The 14780-nt window shown below is 38.6% G+C and overlaps 1 pseudogene; it reads left to right on the top strand.

Annotated features, from left to right (window-relative positions):
- Positions 1-13772: 13772 nt before the first annotated feature.
- Positions 13773-13972, top strand: LOC118759128 (small nuclear ribonucleoprotein G-like; annotated as a pseudogene).
- The last annotated feature ends 808 nt before the right edge of the window (positions 13973-14780 follow it).

The raw sequence follows: 14780 nt of genomic DNA, 5'->3' as shown, positions 1-14780 counted from the left end.
TTCCCCGGGAATGATGGAGACACATTCTCAGGCAATGCACACCGGAAACCCTGGAAAAGCAATGAGAGGCAGATACACAAGCGCCAGGAACTCCTGTTTCAGAATTGCAGCTCCCACATCCCTGACAAGGACAGCTTTGACTAAAGGAGAATTCCCCCATCCCCTGTGGCTTTCAGTCAGGCCTGTGCTGCGCAAGTGGATGCGTGCTGACAGACTGCACTGGTCTCTATCTCATCCTCCCACCAAGGTGGGAGACTCGGTTTGCTAAGGTAGAACTACAACTGAAGACTGTCCTGAGTCACCAAATAGGGGACCCTGATACCCTTGCCAGAGGTCGCTGGGGTTGGAAGAGTGCAGGTGGCAGAGTTGACCTTCGGAACCTCGTGACTATAGAAGACCTCAAAACTGTTTTTCCTCATGACCTGTGAAAATCAATCCTAAAATTCATATGGAAATCCAAAGTCTCTGGGCATTGACAGGTACTGGAACCATATGGGAAGCAGGACAGACTGGACTAGTCTGCTATGTATACTAGCAGGCCAGGGTGAGGAGTGGGCCTGGTGGCGGTTATTGTGGGTCGCCCCGACTGGGCTGTAGACCCCACTGGTTGATGAAAGAGTCGAGTGCATGCTGGACAGAACCAGGCTGGACTGCAACACCCTTGGTTCCAGTGCAAGTTGGGACTGAGAACGTAGCCAGCCCAGCGATTGCAACCACCAACTGATTGTGGCGATGGACTGTGCCGGAACCGGTACCAGCTGGAACAAGCGGGAGTCTGATCTGGGAATACCTCTAAGTCTCTTTGGTGATCTCCCCAATCGAACTGCTGGAATCAGAGCCCTGGCTAAGAGAGGACGGAGGACGGAACAGGTCAATCAACCACCTCAGCTAAACGTTGGGCAGCGAAATACTGGGCAAAAGAAGACTCCATGATGGACTGTGACAATCAGTGGCTTCTTCAATGACCTAATCGAGCTGGGAAGGATGTGACTGGTAGCGATCCATAACTGGAAGACCATTAAGACCACTTGAGCAAGTATCTCAGCATGCCCCACATCTGGGACCTTGGGCGGGTGGGAGACTGGGTGGGGATTCTCCCTCAATATCCCCCTTCACCTCAGATACATAAATAATATAATAAAAATATATTAAAAAAATTAGACAATAGAAATAAAGCTGGAGGCATCACAATGCCAGTTATCAAGACTGTTGTAATCAGAACATCCTAGTACTGGCAAATTAATAGTCATGTAGAACAATGAAATAGAAAAGAAATCCCAAGTTACTCCACACATTCTCAACCAATTGTTATTCCCTGACAAAGGAACTAAAAGTCATCGCTTGAGGAAGGAGAGTATCTTGGAGAAATGGCTTAGAAAAACTGCAGTTTTCTTACCTTACACACCATATAAAGATCAGTTCACAATGGATCAAGTATCTAGACCTAAAACCTGAAACTATCAAATTATTAAAAGAAAATAAAGGGCAAACACTGATACTCAGTCTTCCTGGACAAAATTCAGAACCACAGAGGATAAAAGCAGAACAAAAAGAAAATTTAAAAAAAGACAAGGAATTACATCAACCTAAGACTCTTCTCCACAGCGAAGAAAGTGAAGAGGCAACTGACAGAATGTGAGACAATATTTGCAGAGGGTGCATCTCAGAAAGGACTCATGTCCAGATTTTGTAAGGATCCCAAGAGAGTCAAGCAGAACAGAGTGAGCCATGCAGTGGAGATCATGTACTTCTACAGAACAGTGGTCTTAACTGCCTTACACATGTTAAATTCTTTTTTAGTGGTAAATTAAACCTGTGACTATAACATACATTGAAAGGATTGGATTGCAAAACTTCAAAGAGAAACTAAAACAGCATGGAAAAAAGGATGGTGTGATGACTAATGGTTAAATCCTAACCTTGAATGTGCTGGAATGCCATTTGGACACTGGTTCATGTCCTGGATGCTCCACTTCCCATCCAGTTCCCTGGTTGTAGCCTGAGAAAGCAGTTGAGGATCATCACAAAGTCTTAGGACCCATCAAAAGCAAAGGTAAGTGTGAAGGACATCCGAGTGAAACAACAGAACACTGAATCAAACAATGAACAACAACCCATTGTTAAAGTGACCGGACCAAATTACCATCCATTCATATTAACCCTGAATATAAATGTCTTCAACTAATCAATCAAACCTCATAGATTAGTAGACTTAATCAAAAAACCAAAACCCATCTATCTGTTGCCTACAGGAGCCATATCTCACAAAGATCAGTGGAAACTATATCTCATGGATTTTGATGTTTTTTTTCTTTAGTTTCATTTCTCTAAAACAGTTTTTATTCTCATTAAGTTCTTCACTGACTCATAGATTATATAATAACATCATTTTCTTTAGGAAGGTTCTTGATTTTCATTTCTTCAGTGACACATTAGTCATTCAGTAGCATTTTATTTAACTTTATCGTGTTACAAATTTCTTTATTTTTTTCCTATTGTTGATTTTGTTTTGTGGCTTTTCATTTAAGGGGATGTATAGTAACTGCGTAATAGAGACTCATATCATATTCAAATGTGAAGATACAATGTATTATTCGTATCTATTTCCAGACCAAAAATTGACTCCCAATGAAAGTGTTAAATGCATCTTGACAGTAGGATGCTGGACTCTGCCATTGTCCATACCCACAATGATGGACTTACGACTGTTTATGAAGAACTATACTGGACCTGGAGCAGTAGCCTAGTGGCTAAAGTCCTTGCCTTCCATGCTCTAGGATCCCATATGGACACTGGTTCTAGTCCCAGTAACCCTGCCTCCCATCCAATTCCCTGCTTGTGGCATGGGAAGACAGTCGAGGATGACCCAACATCTTGGGACCCCGCACCCGTATGGGAGACCGGGAAGAGGCTCCAGGCTCCTGGCTTCGGATAAGCTCAGATCTGGCCATTGTGGCTACTTGGGAGGTGAACCAACGGGTGAAAGATTTTCCTCTCTGTCTCTCCTCTTCTCTGTATATCTGACTTTGCAATAAAAATAAAATAAAATCTTTACAAAAAAGAACTATACTTTTGTAATAATATGGGGGAAATCAGTGGGAGGTTATTTTGGGAGAGACTAAGGAAAATCCCAAAGCCTGTGGAATTTTATCATAAAATAATAATAAAAATGGGGGGCAAGCCTTAAGACTACATCTGCATGGCAGACTCGGAGGGAGCTCCTGTCTCCTGATTCCCAGCTTCAAATCAGCTCAACTCTGGCTGCTGCAGCTACTTGAGGAGTAAACTAGTGGATGGAAAATCTTTCTCTTTGTCTCTCCTTCTCTCTGTAAATCTGTCTTCCTAGTAAAAATATACATTAAGAAGAAAAAAAAATGGATAGACCCCAGTGCTGTCTGAAAGATAATGCCAGTGAAGAGGTGGAGAACAAGATGTGCTCTAGTGCACTGCTCACAGGAACGTAAACTTTTGCAAACATTGTTGACGATTGTGAAGCTTTTCTAATGAAACCAGAGCTGTCATGTGACCCGGCCATCCCACCTGGAAATGTGTCAAAAGGAAATGAAACAAACATGTGAAAGACTTATCTGTAGTGTCATGTTTTTTGCAGATCAAATCACAATAGTTTTTATGTGGAATAAACCTTTACATCCATCAACTGATGACTAGACAAAAAAAATTTGTTGTGTATGTTTGTGCATGTATGTGCGCAACATAATGGATGAACCTAGAGATCATTATGCTAAGTTAAATAAGCCAAACCCCAAAAGACAAGGGAAAAAGTTATCTCTTGTTTGAGGTAGTTAATAGAAAGACGAGAGTAGAAACATTGGCTGGATGTCATACCATTCCATTAAAATTTCACTACATCACACCATGCAGCTAATATACTCTTATTTCACATGTTTAAAAAAGTGTGGGACTAGTGAGCACTCTTGGAGTACTAATAATGCTTTGTTCTTTGGTGTTATGTGTGCGATTAAATGACAAAAAAGATCCCGAAGAGATGTGATTTTGTGAATTTCTTGGTATGTACATTGTTTAAATAAAATGTTAGAAACTACAAGTCATTTCCTCTGCAAGTTACATCTTAATTTTAAGTTAATATGTGTAACAACAAAAATTAACATTTATATGATTCACATTTAAAATTGTGCAAACTAAAACCAATTTATGAGATGATAACATTTTGTGAAGAAGTCATGAGTGACTGTTAAAGATAATGCTGTTTATAGCTAATATGACTGATTCCTCATCTATCTTATTGGTGGTCTCAGAGCTCCAAAAATATTGGTACATGTACTAATAAATTTATTAGAATTAACTCACTAAAAACTTTATTTTGGTGGCAGATATGTTTCAGATATCGAAGTATTTGTCCAGCAGTAATATGCTTAAAAATAATTTACACATAAGTGAGCTGCCTCTTGACCACTAACTCACGTGGTCCCTAAAAATGTAATTTATATATTAGACATAATTCTAATCTGAAGATACTCATCCACTTATTCACTTTCACTTTGAACTAGTCATAATGCCCACAGTACAGCAAGAGTTTTCTCACTTGCTCTAATTTGCACTGCCATCATTACAACTGCTGTAAGAAGTTGAACCTACGGTGTCGGTTCAGACAAGCAGAGTAATGTCACTGTAATAGCACAACAGTCCAGTGGGGCGTTTGCTTTTATTACCCTTCATTTCATCAGCAAAGCAACTGAAGTTTTGAGAGTTCAAGTAATAGGTACAAATCACTTCTTAAGGATTTACTTGGACCAGTAAGATGAATAGATGCCTCAAATCCAGATTTTTTAACAAGTAGACTACTGTAGTCTGCTTGTGGACGACATGTATACACATACATTGTCATGCTTCTAGTCCCATCTCAGAAACAGTGCCAGAGACTACAACACCGACACAAAGATTGTTTTTCCATAAGGACACCAGAACTTGGAGGAGATCAGATGATTCACAGTGAAAATTTCCCAGAGAACTATTTCTGATAGATTTAGGTTAGGAAAATAAATATTTCTCAAGTGTAACAAGGTGAATTCTAGGTAACAGTACAGAACTTAACTTTTGCAGACAGTATGAAAATAAAGCAGGTGTATATGCAATTAATGACTGTGAGAGGGGACAGAGTAGTATTAAACCTACAGCATGATTTCAAAACTGCATTTCACATGCATGACTTTTAGAAAAGACCTCAATGCTCTCCTCACTTCTCCCCCACCTCCATTTCTATTGAGTGATTATGTCTTTATGTAGTATTTATCTAACTAGGCCTATCAATCATCTGTCTACCAGACAATTACCTGTCAAAGCCTGTCTTTTCAGACCCGAAAACCATCTTTTACCTTTTTGAAATTCCTGCCAGACTCCTTATATCAACTCTGCATGGGCATGTTCTGATTCATTTTATGATATGCATCACTTGACAAGTAGGTTCAGGGGCCCAAAGACTTGAGCCATCATTTGCTGCTTTCCCAGGCCATTATCAGGAAGCTGGATGGGAAGTGGAGCTTCCAGGACACGAACTGGCACCCATATGAGATGCCAGCACCACAGACAGGGAGGTCCATGCAACCATGTGGGCCCCTGCACATCACATAACCTGACCACACATAAATAGATCTTTTGCTTTTCTCCATGTTGGAATTATTATTTACTTCTTCTTCAACATCTCACATTTATGTTTACTTGTTTGTAGTGCCATTCTGTGGCTTTGTTTCAGAATTTCACCATGCACACCTCCTGATCTGTTGAGATGTATCCATGCAGGATGTACAGCCTTGTGTAAATGGCCGGTACTCGGTTTGTGATGCTTAACCCAAGGAATAAATGAGAACAAAGGCCATTGCTTGACAATATGAGCAAAATAAAACAGACACGACTACAAATTCCGAGAGGAACCTCAAGATTTGTCTGTAGAAACGGCTCAAGAGCTCTGTCTGGGAGAATTCACAGCTTATTCTCCGTTCAAGGACCTTGAGATTGATGTAAGTTCTTTATTCTCACCAACAAGTTGGATATAGGGTCATAGTCCAGTTTTAGAGCTTGACATGAATAGAGTAATAGGAAAGGCTTTGAAAGGCCACTAAAAATCTATTCACTGTATAGTAAATGAATAACAATGTATTGCAACTTTTATTGCTATATTACAAAGTGTAGTGAATTTATTAAATAATCCATTCCAAAGTGTTCTTCAACTGTGTCTTTCTAGCAACCTAAATAGTTCGAATAGGACCATTAGAAATGGATGCACAGGAGCCTAGTGGCCAAAATCCTCACTTTGCATCTTCCGGGATCCCACGTGGGCACCAGTTCCACTTCCCTTCCAGCTCCCTATTTGTGGCATGGGAAAGCAGTCACGGATGACCCACAGCCCTGTGACCCTGCACCCGCATAGGAGACCCAGGAGAAACTCCTGGCTCTTATCCACTTGGAGTGTACCAACGGATGGAAAATCTTTCTGTCTCTGCTTCTCTCTGTAAATCTGACACTCCAATAAAAAGAAAAGAAAAAGGATGCTTAAGATGGGCATTTGGCCTAGCTGTTGAGACTGAATGTCTCATTTTTTTCCCAAGCTATCTTAAAATGTCTGAGAAATAATGCCATTTAATTTTCAAATGTGTCAGTGTTCTTCCCCAAGTTACAAGGACTCTTTTTAATTGTTTATTTTGGTGTTAGAAAGGTGATTGCGATTGATTTTTGTTTATTCATCTTGTGTGCTCTGATGTGACTAAGCTGACTAGTTCTAGGGTATTTTTTTATTTTCATTTTTGCAGGCGGTGGTTTGTGATTTTCCTTACTTATAATGATGGCAAAAAACGTTTTTTTTTTTTCCCTTGCACTCTGTATGCCATTTATCGTTTTGTTGGATACTGGGCTGGCTGGGGCTCCAGTGCTGTGGTGAATAAAAGTAGTGAGGACACAAACCCGGCCTAGTTTCTGATTTTAGAGGAAGCACTTTCACCTTTCACTGTTCACTATGAGTATTTCTGTTCCTGACTTGCGGAAAGGGCTCTGTTTTCTTTCATTTTTTTTCTCATGAGTGGGTGTCAAATTTTATCATTTTTTCTTTAACATGCTAAAGTGAATTACTCAAAGTGATATTCAAATATTAAATCAGCTTTGTATGCTTAGACTAAATCCCTCTTGGCAGTGTTGCTTGAATTCTTCTCATTCTTGCTGGATTTCCTATGCTGACACCTCCTTGTGGATTGGTGTGCCTGAGTTCGTGGGAGATACAGTTTAGATGCTCCTCTGTTGATTTTTGGTACTGTCTTCCAAATCAGGATGATTCTGGCCCAATAAAATAAGCTGACGATTATTCTTTCTTCTTTCTGAGGACGTCGTAAACACTCATGGATGTGCTCCCCTAGTTGTTCCGTGAAGTTCTCGTGGAACCAGTTTGGCCTGAAGAATTGTCTTTTGGAGGGGTTAAAGTTACTAAATCAATTTCGTTAATAGTTTCAGAACTCTTCAGATTGTGTATTTCATTTGTTTGGGATTTGGTAGTGATTTTTGAAGTTGCTTTATTTCTTCTAGTCATTGAATTTATGAGCATAGAGTTATTCATAGTTTTCCCTTTAAACCTTCCCAGCAGCTGCAGGATTTGTAGTGTTCACCCCTAATTCATTCTTGATATGGGTGATATGTGTCTTTTCATTTTTGTTTTTCTGAGTCTTGCTAGAGGCTTGTAAATTGTATTGATTTTTTTTACATCTAGCTTTGAGTTTCATTGGTTTTTAGTCTATTTTCAATTTTGTTGATTAATTCTTCCCTTCTGCTTGCTTTAAGCGTATGTTGCTTTTTTCCTAGTTTCATGAAGTAGGAATTTAGGTTATTGATGGGAAACATTTCTTTGCTTCTTCTGTAGGACTATAGTGATTGCATGTAATACAAAGTTGGAAGTTGTTCAAAGCATTACACAACTTAACAATATTTGTAGCAAAAGTGATCAGACTCTTTGCAAAGTGAAACAGCTAATACATTAGGCATGGAGGACCATAAAGCCTGTTGCAATTACTCAAGTCTTCATGTGCAGTAGAAGTAATATGATAGACAATACATACACAACACTTTACACAGACAGATGGGAGGATAGACTTCTAATAATATAAATATTTTGGAACATGGGTAATTTTGGATTCATTTATTACTACATGAAAAATGTAGAGTAGACTGTTACTACACAGACTCAGAAGCTCACGGCTGTACTACCAGTGACTACCACGCTCAAATAATACTGACAAACAGGTCAACACAATATTTTATTTTTAAGGTAGATTTAATGTTAGACTTACTTTTAAGAGACCATAATTTTAAGGCTACTAATCATTTTTTAAAATTATAATGAAAGAAAAATATTTTCAAAATTCATGTTTGGTAATGGTAGACATGATTTTCACAGATGTCTATTTCTACTGGCTAAGCTTGCTCACATCCATTCCAAGTGTCTTGCTTCCAACAAACATGAACTATTTTATCAGCAATCTATTTTCATTTTTAAAGATGGATACTATCCTTTCACACACAAATTTGTTGTAGGCTGTAAGTTTGTGTTTTTATAGTTAGAACAATATATGCAAAGAGGAGACCAGATTTTCTCGTTGTTCATGTACTCTTGGGGGGGAAATGAGATGAGAGAAGTATTTGGAAAACCAAGTTGTGCAGATGAGACAGGAGGATACAAACAGTTGCTTTGCAGACTTATCTTTTCTATGTTGGTTTCTGGAAAATGTTAGTGCAAAGAAAGTTTAGTAGGGTCAATTTTGAAGTGTAACCCTCTCGTTTACAAAGGGATGGCATTCATGGCATTCGGAGCAATGCACGTAATGATTTTGTGAAGAGAAACAGAGCAAGTTTTTGAGTCGAGGGATTAGTATGATACGGTGTTGTTGCTATCACTATTAGGGGAAATTTTAAAGTGGGCTGATTTGGAAAGTAGAGATTTTAGTAGCTGTGGATGGGGTGAAGTAGCCAGTGAAGATGGTTACAAAGATCAAGCAGGCTGACACCTAGTACTTGGGAATGGCATAAGGCAGAAAAGTTTAAATAGGCAGACCTTAATGGTCTTGGGCTGGCTCGCTGAAACCTGTAGCACACTGGCTATGTGGAGTTCCTGGTTAAAATTTCAGGAAGTCTGCAGGGCACTAAACTTCACCTTTGTAGCCTAAACTTGATCACATAAGGAGTATCTGCAGTACGGAAACCGGAAAATGGTACAAAAGCACTGCCCAAGTGACAGTTTTAAGTAGGTGGTTCTGAGATTCACTGCCTAGAAACATTTTATAATTAGCTATTATGAAGGCCATAGTAATTATTTGGAATAACTGTTTAGCCACGGCAAATGTTTCATTGCGAATACATCTGTAATGTTTCAGCAAAAAAAAGCATCACAAAGTAATGTTAGTATCTGAGCATATCCTACTGTAATTGGCTTGGCTTAACATCATGGGGAAATTCTCTGCTGTATTAAAAATTAGAGATGGAAGGTATGAGGTCAAGTTTTAAAGCCAGTGTTAGTCGTTGCCAGAATTAATTCTCTGATGGAAAAGAGTGCTGCAAATAGAGAGTCTACAAAACACGATTGAACACAAGATGAGAAAGAAAAGCACATGGTTTATTTCTAAGTTACATCTATGTTCCTAAGTATTCATTTATTCAAAATGACCAGAAAACTTTCTTGAAAAATTCCAAATTTGGAAAATTAAGCCAAGCTTACTTTCTATTTAAAATGCATAATATTGTAAATGAGTCATAAATACATACCTAATAACTTTCTTAAACTGAAAAACTGATTCTTGCCAGGTAAAAGATCACGGTGAGTCCTTAAGTTTACTTCAGGTTACTGTAATTATTGATATGACATTAGAAATGCTATTCCTCCTTCATGCTTTCAACTCTTACCAAAATACCATTTTTTGTTCTAACATTGATAGTTAACTTTCTTATTTTATAATTTGCATGTGTTTATAAAAATAGACTTTGCTGGAATATTGTGTTTACAACATTTATTTGACAAAATCAGACACAAAAAAATGTGAAGATGGGAAGACTCTTCTCACTGATACTTTTGTACCTTACAGTTTCTAAACAAAAGCACATACACGTAGCACACCTACTAAAACTTTGTATTTAGCATTTGGTTGTATTTAGTATTTGATTGTAGAAATTGTGTACTTGGGGCATTCATTATATATGGTCATCAGAAACATTTGCTACAATTAGTTTCAATCACAAAGCATTTAAAATAAAAATCGATTTGGAGACAGACTGAGTATATATGGATGACGAATCTATGTGACAATGCATGATTTCATCCAGCCAGTAGTTCATGTGTTTTCTAAGGAAATGCTGTTGATTTCGTTTCATCCCTGCAATGACTCGAGCTGAGTTTGACATCGTTCTGTGTGCTTGCTTCTGAATAGAGAGATAATGAACAGATGTAAGAAGCTGTTCCTACGGCTCCCTCACATCTTGCATGCACTCTGCTGGCCAAACGTGGGCGTTCTATCACTAACAATGCTTTTAAGTATTTCAACCACTCAACAGATGATTAAAAAATTACACTTCAGCTAGAACACTTAGCAAACACTTTAAAGCAATAAATCACACATAGAAGGATCAAATTTAGTAATGAAAAGTAGAAAGGGTAATTTTTAAATGAATTTTCCTGTGTAGTTAGTAAGCTAAATTTATCAACAGAATTCTTCCTTCATCCGTACCACAGTTTATCATGCTCAAGGTCTCCAGAAGGATTGCTCAAAGGCTGCGGTAAACATAATTTTTTTTCCATATTTGTACATGAACTGAACTGATGAAAACCTGTAAAACATCTGGCTTTTTCCTCTAGCCCTATAAATTGTGTGTATGTGTATATCTCTGTGTGTGTAATTCATATCTCCACCTTGGTCAAATCAGACTTTCACAGGGAGGTAATTACAGAGAATAGTTCGTAGTTGACAGAGAGGAGGAAAATAATGCAGGAGAAGTACATTGAATATGCAGGGAATCCTCCACCTGTGAAGCCAGTCTCTGTAGGCTGAACTGATTCTAACAGTATTATATCCCCAAATAACCCAAGCCTTGGCAATGGTGGTGACATGCCACCTTCTCACCCGCATCTGCTGCAGCTGGCATTTTGTGGCCTCTTGGAATTTGTTGCCCGTCACTGTTAACATTTTACTGTCTCACGATCGATGTTCCTGGAAGACAGAATTTGCAGCTAACCTTTCTAACCCCAAAGTGAAATAGGGTTGCCTTCTGTCTGTATCCTGTTCTAATTCGGTGCTCTACTTTTCCCAGCGTTTAAATTGTGGTGACATCTTCGCCTGGTATCATCCCAGTCATCTTGATGGCTTGGGATAATCACAGCAGGGGATTCGACTGGAATCTCCTGGGAAGTGTTTTCCCTCATATACTCTTTCCATAAAAATCTTTACATTATTCTGCTGTCATTTTAACAATCCAGTTGATAATTACAGGTAAGAGAACTTTAAAGTGTTCATAAATCATATGTCAATGCCTGAAATATATTTGTTTCATATCTGAAGAAGGGGGAATTGATGTGCCAGAAGATATGGATAATTTTGTTCATGAAGAAAATACTCCAGGAAGTTTATGCAGTTTTATTTTTACATTTTTCAGGTATTAAAAACAAATGATTTTAAAATTTTCTTATTTTATGAGTTTTCTTCGGTATGTACAACTTACAGAGTGTATATGGTAGGCTGACAAAAAATTCCCTCTCCTCAAATATCCACATTCTCATCTAAAGAATCCATGATTATTTAACTTGCTAAGTTATAAATAGGATCCTGAACGGATTAATACATTTTCTGTGGGTCTGCTTCCTTTCTAGCCTCTGTGACTCTCCTTTGCAAAATCAAGACTGTGTATAGTTCAACTGTGCCTTTAAACCAGGATTTACTATGGGGGAAATCGATTAATTCTGTAGGTACCGTATTAACTCGAATCTTTCTTTAATAGATCTGTTTGAGAACAGAGATAGAGTGATGGAGAGTTACAGCAGGGAGAGAACCCGTCCATGGCTGGCTCACTCCTCAAAGTGCCACGAAGGCCAGCAGGGCTCTGAAGAAGCCAGAGTTTCATCTGATTCCCATGTGGGCACAGTGGGGGCACTTCAGTCTCATGTTTTTCAGATACATGAACCTGGAGCTAGACTGGAAGCAGAGAGCCGCAATAAGAATTGCCATCCATATGGGATGCCAGCAAAACAGGCAGCAGCTTAATGCACTATGCCACAGCGCTGGCCCCAATTTGTATCATTTTTAGACAAACTTGTTATTGTAAATGTTTGGTACTAGCGTTGTGGTATAGTCAGGTAAGCTGTTGCCTGCAATGTGGGCATCGGTTATGAGTACTGGTTTCCATCCTGGTTTAAGCGCCCATTGTGCCTCGGAAAGCAATAGAGAATGGCCCATGTATTTGGACCCTGACACCCATGTTGAACATACAAATGGAAATCCTGTCTCCCGGCATCTTTGGCCAACACCTTTATGGCTGTCTGTGGAGCGAACTAGTGGAAGGAAGATTCTCTCTCGGGGCTCCGTAACTTACATCTGATTTTAAGTAAAATCAGCCTTTGACCTTTATTGGTTACTTTATTCTTTGTCTTCATATGAAAAAGTTGGTCTATGTCCTTTCGTTTATGGAAGGATTTTTGCTATATTGAATTTATTCCTCAAATATTGATTATAATCATCTAGGCATCCTACTTATGGAAAGTGAATTAAGTATTGGAACAAATGAATAATGTTTATTGGAGAGTGCTGTATTTTCTGTCAGAACACATTCATGAAGCTTCCTCTCTTAAAAGTTGATGTAACAAGAAACGGTTATACTTGGTGAAATAAGTCCATGTTAAAAACAAATAAATGTCTCAGTTACTATACAATACAAAAAAAATGTATACAAATGAAATGGTCCCTTTGGAATGTGACCATAGATTTTAGCTATGTTTATACTCCGGAGGAACTGTGGTCTTGCCACTTTTTACTTGTTGACTATTATGATCAGTTGTGAATGTAGAATGGATTAAAGTGATGACTTCGCAAAAACTAAAGGGAGGCCTATGGGAGAGAACAAGAGTAGTGAGAGGCATGTGCTTGTCTTCTTGGAACTGAACCTACGGGCTGTACAGGATCTGTTCTCTACACAGTGATAAAAGACCTCACCATAAATGAAATCGAGGAAAATTCCAGCATGCCTCTATTTAAAGAAATACACTTCATCCCTGTGACAGTTGAATCTTTCATTTCTCCTTATGTTTTTACATTATTTGCTTTATGCACGTATGTGCGTGTGTGTTTTGTTTTGCTTTTAATGTCCTATTTTTCTTTTTGCCAAGTTTTTATGAAAATAATCTAACATAGAACAGCATTTCAGGAACTTCATAAGTAAAAGCTGTCTACCCACTCTAAGATTTTATGGTGCTTTGAGCTTTCCATCTTTTTACCCCTCTAATATTAATGCATTTCCAAAAGAAATTTACCCATTATCTGTTTAACTTTGACATTGCAAGACTATCTGTTATGTTCTACTCTACCTGGTAACCATTCAGAATGCAATGACATAAGGATTTTCTTGAATCTATTTGTGTGCTGTTAAGATTTGCTTGAGTTTGATTTTTCTCATTACTACATTTGCTCTTAACCATTCTCAAGAAAGTGCTTCCAGGCCGGGCCTGCGGCGGGAGCGTGGGAGGATTGCATTTCCAGGAGTCTGTGAGCACCCGAGCCACTGCCATGAGCAAAGCTCACCCCTCCGAGTTGAAGAAATTTATGGACAAGAGGGTGTCATTAAAATTAAATGGCGCTAGGATTTGATCCCTTCATGAACCTGGTGATGGATGAGCGTGTGGAGATGGCAAACAGCGGACCGTAGAACAATGGTGGTAATACAAGGACATAGTGTCATCAGGTTAGAAGCCTTGGGACGAGTATGATGAGTGCTCGGCAGAGAAATCCAGACCCCCTCTCCACAAGGATCTGTTTTGCTATAGTGGGATGTGAAAGTTGGGACACGTACATTTTTGTGGTTTTTTGGTTTGTTTTTTAATAAACTTTTGTGACAGTCAAAAGAAAAAAACAAAGAAAGAAAGAGCTTTCAGCAGCTAAGTATTTTTCTCCCTAGAAACGTGAGACCGTGGTTTCCAGGCAGACGCCTTGATGGGCCCTGGAGCAGTGCGTGGACCTGGATGTCCTTCCTGTACCACTTGAACTCCAGAAATAAACCTTTGGATCCCCGTACCTTGTGGATGTGCTGGTCTTTTTGTGTCAACGCCGCTGGGAAATAAATATTTTGAGAAATCCTTGCTATTTTTATTAATTCTGGAAATAAAATTGAAACATCGGTCTCGTGACCTGGATTAGGACTGGTCTCCTTCAGCATTTCCTGTCACCTTCACTCTTTCCGTTGTTATGGCTTTCTTCTGCGTGGCCTGCTGTTTAAATTAAGTGTGTTTTTAGACACCATTTTCTCTACCCTTACAGTAAACTCACAAATGATCATTTTGTAAGCTAATATTTAAGTTTTATATTCTTCATTGTTTTCAGAAATTTATGAATGTAGGTTTTTCAGACTAGCCATCTATTCTATTACAATCTACTATCTTCAAATAAGTGTTTTAAACATTCTTCCTTTTATTTTCAATGCTTCTATGTTCATAATTTTTCTTGTGTTGATGTGTTCAAATCTTTGTGAAAGTGATTGTCATGCATTAATATAAAATGTGGAGAACTGTGTTTGTGATA

The sequence above is a fragment of the Ochotona princeps genome, chromosome 10 (assembly GCF_030435755.1).
Source record: "Ochotona princeps isolate mOchPri1 chromosome 10, mOchPri1.hap1, whole genome shotgun sequence".
In the NCBI taxonomy this organism is placed as follows: Eukaryota; Metazoa; Chordata; class Mammalia; order Lagomorpha; family Ochotonidae; genus Ochotona; species Ochotona princeps.
Note: the sequence above shows the minus strand (reverse complement) of the source record. Positions and strands in the feature narration are given on the sequence as shown.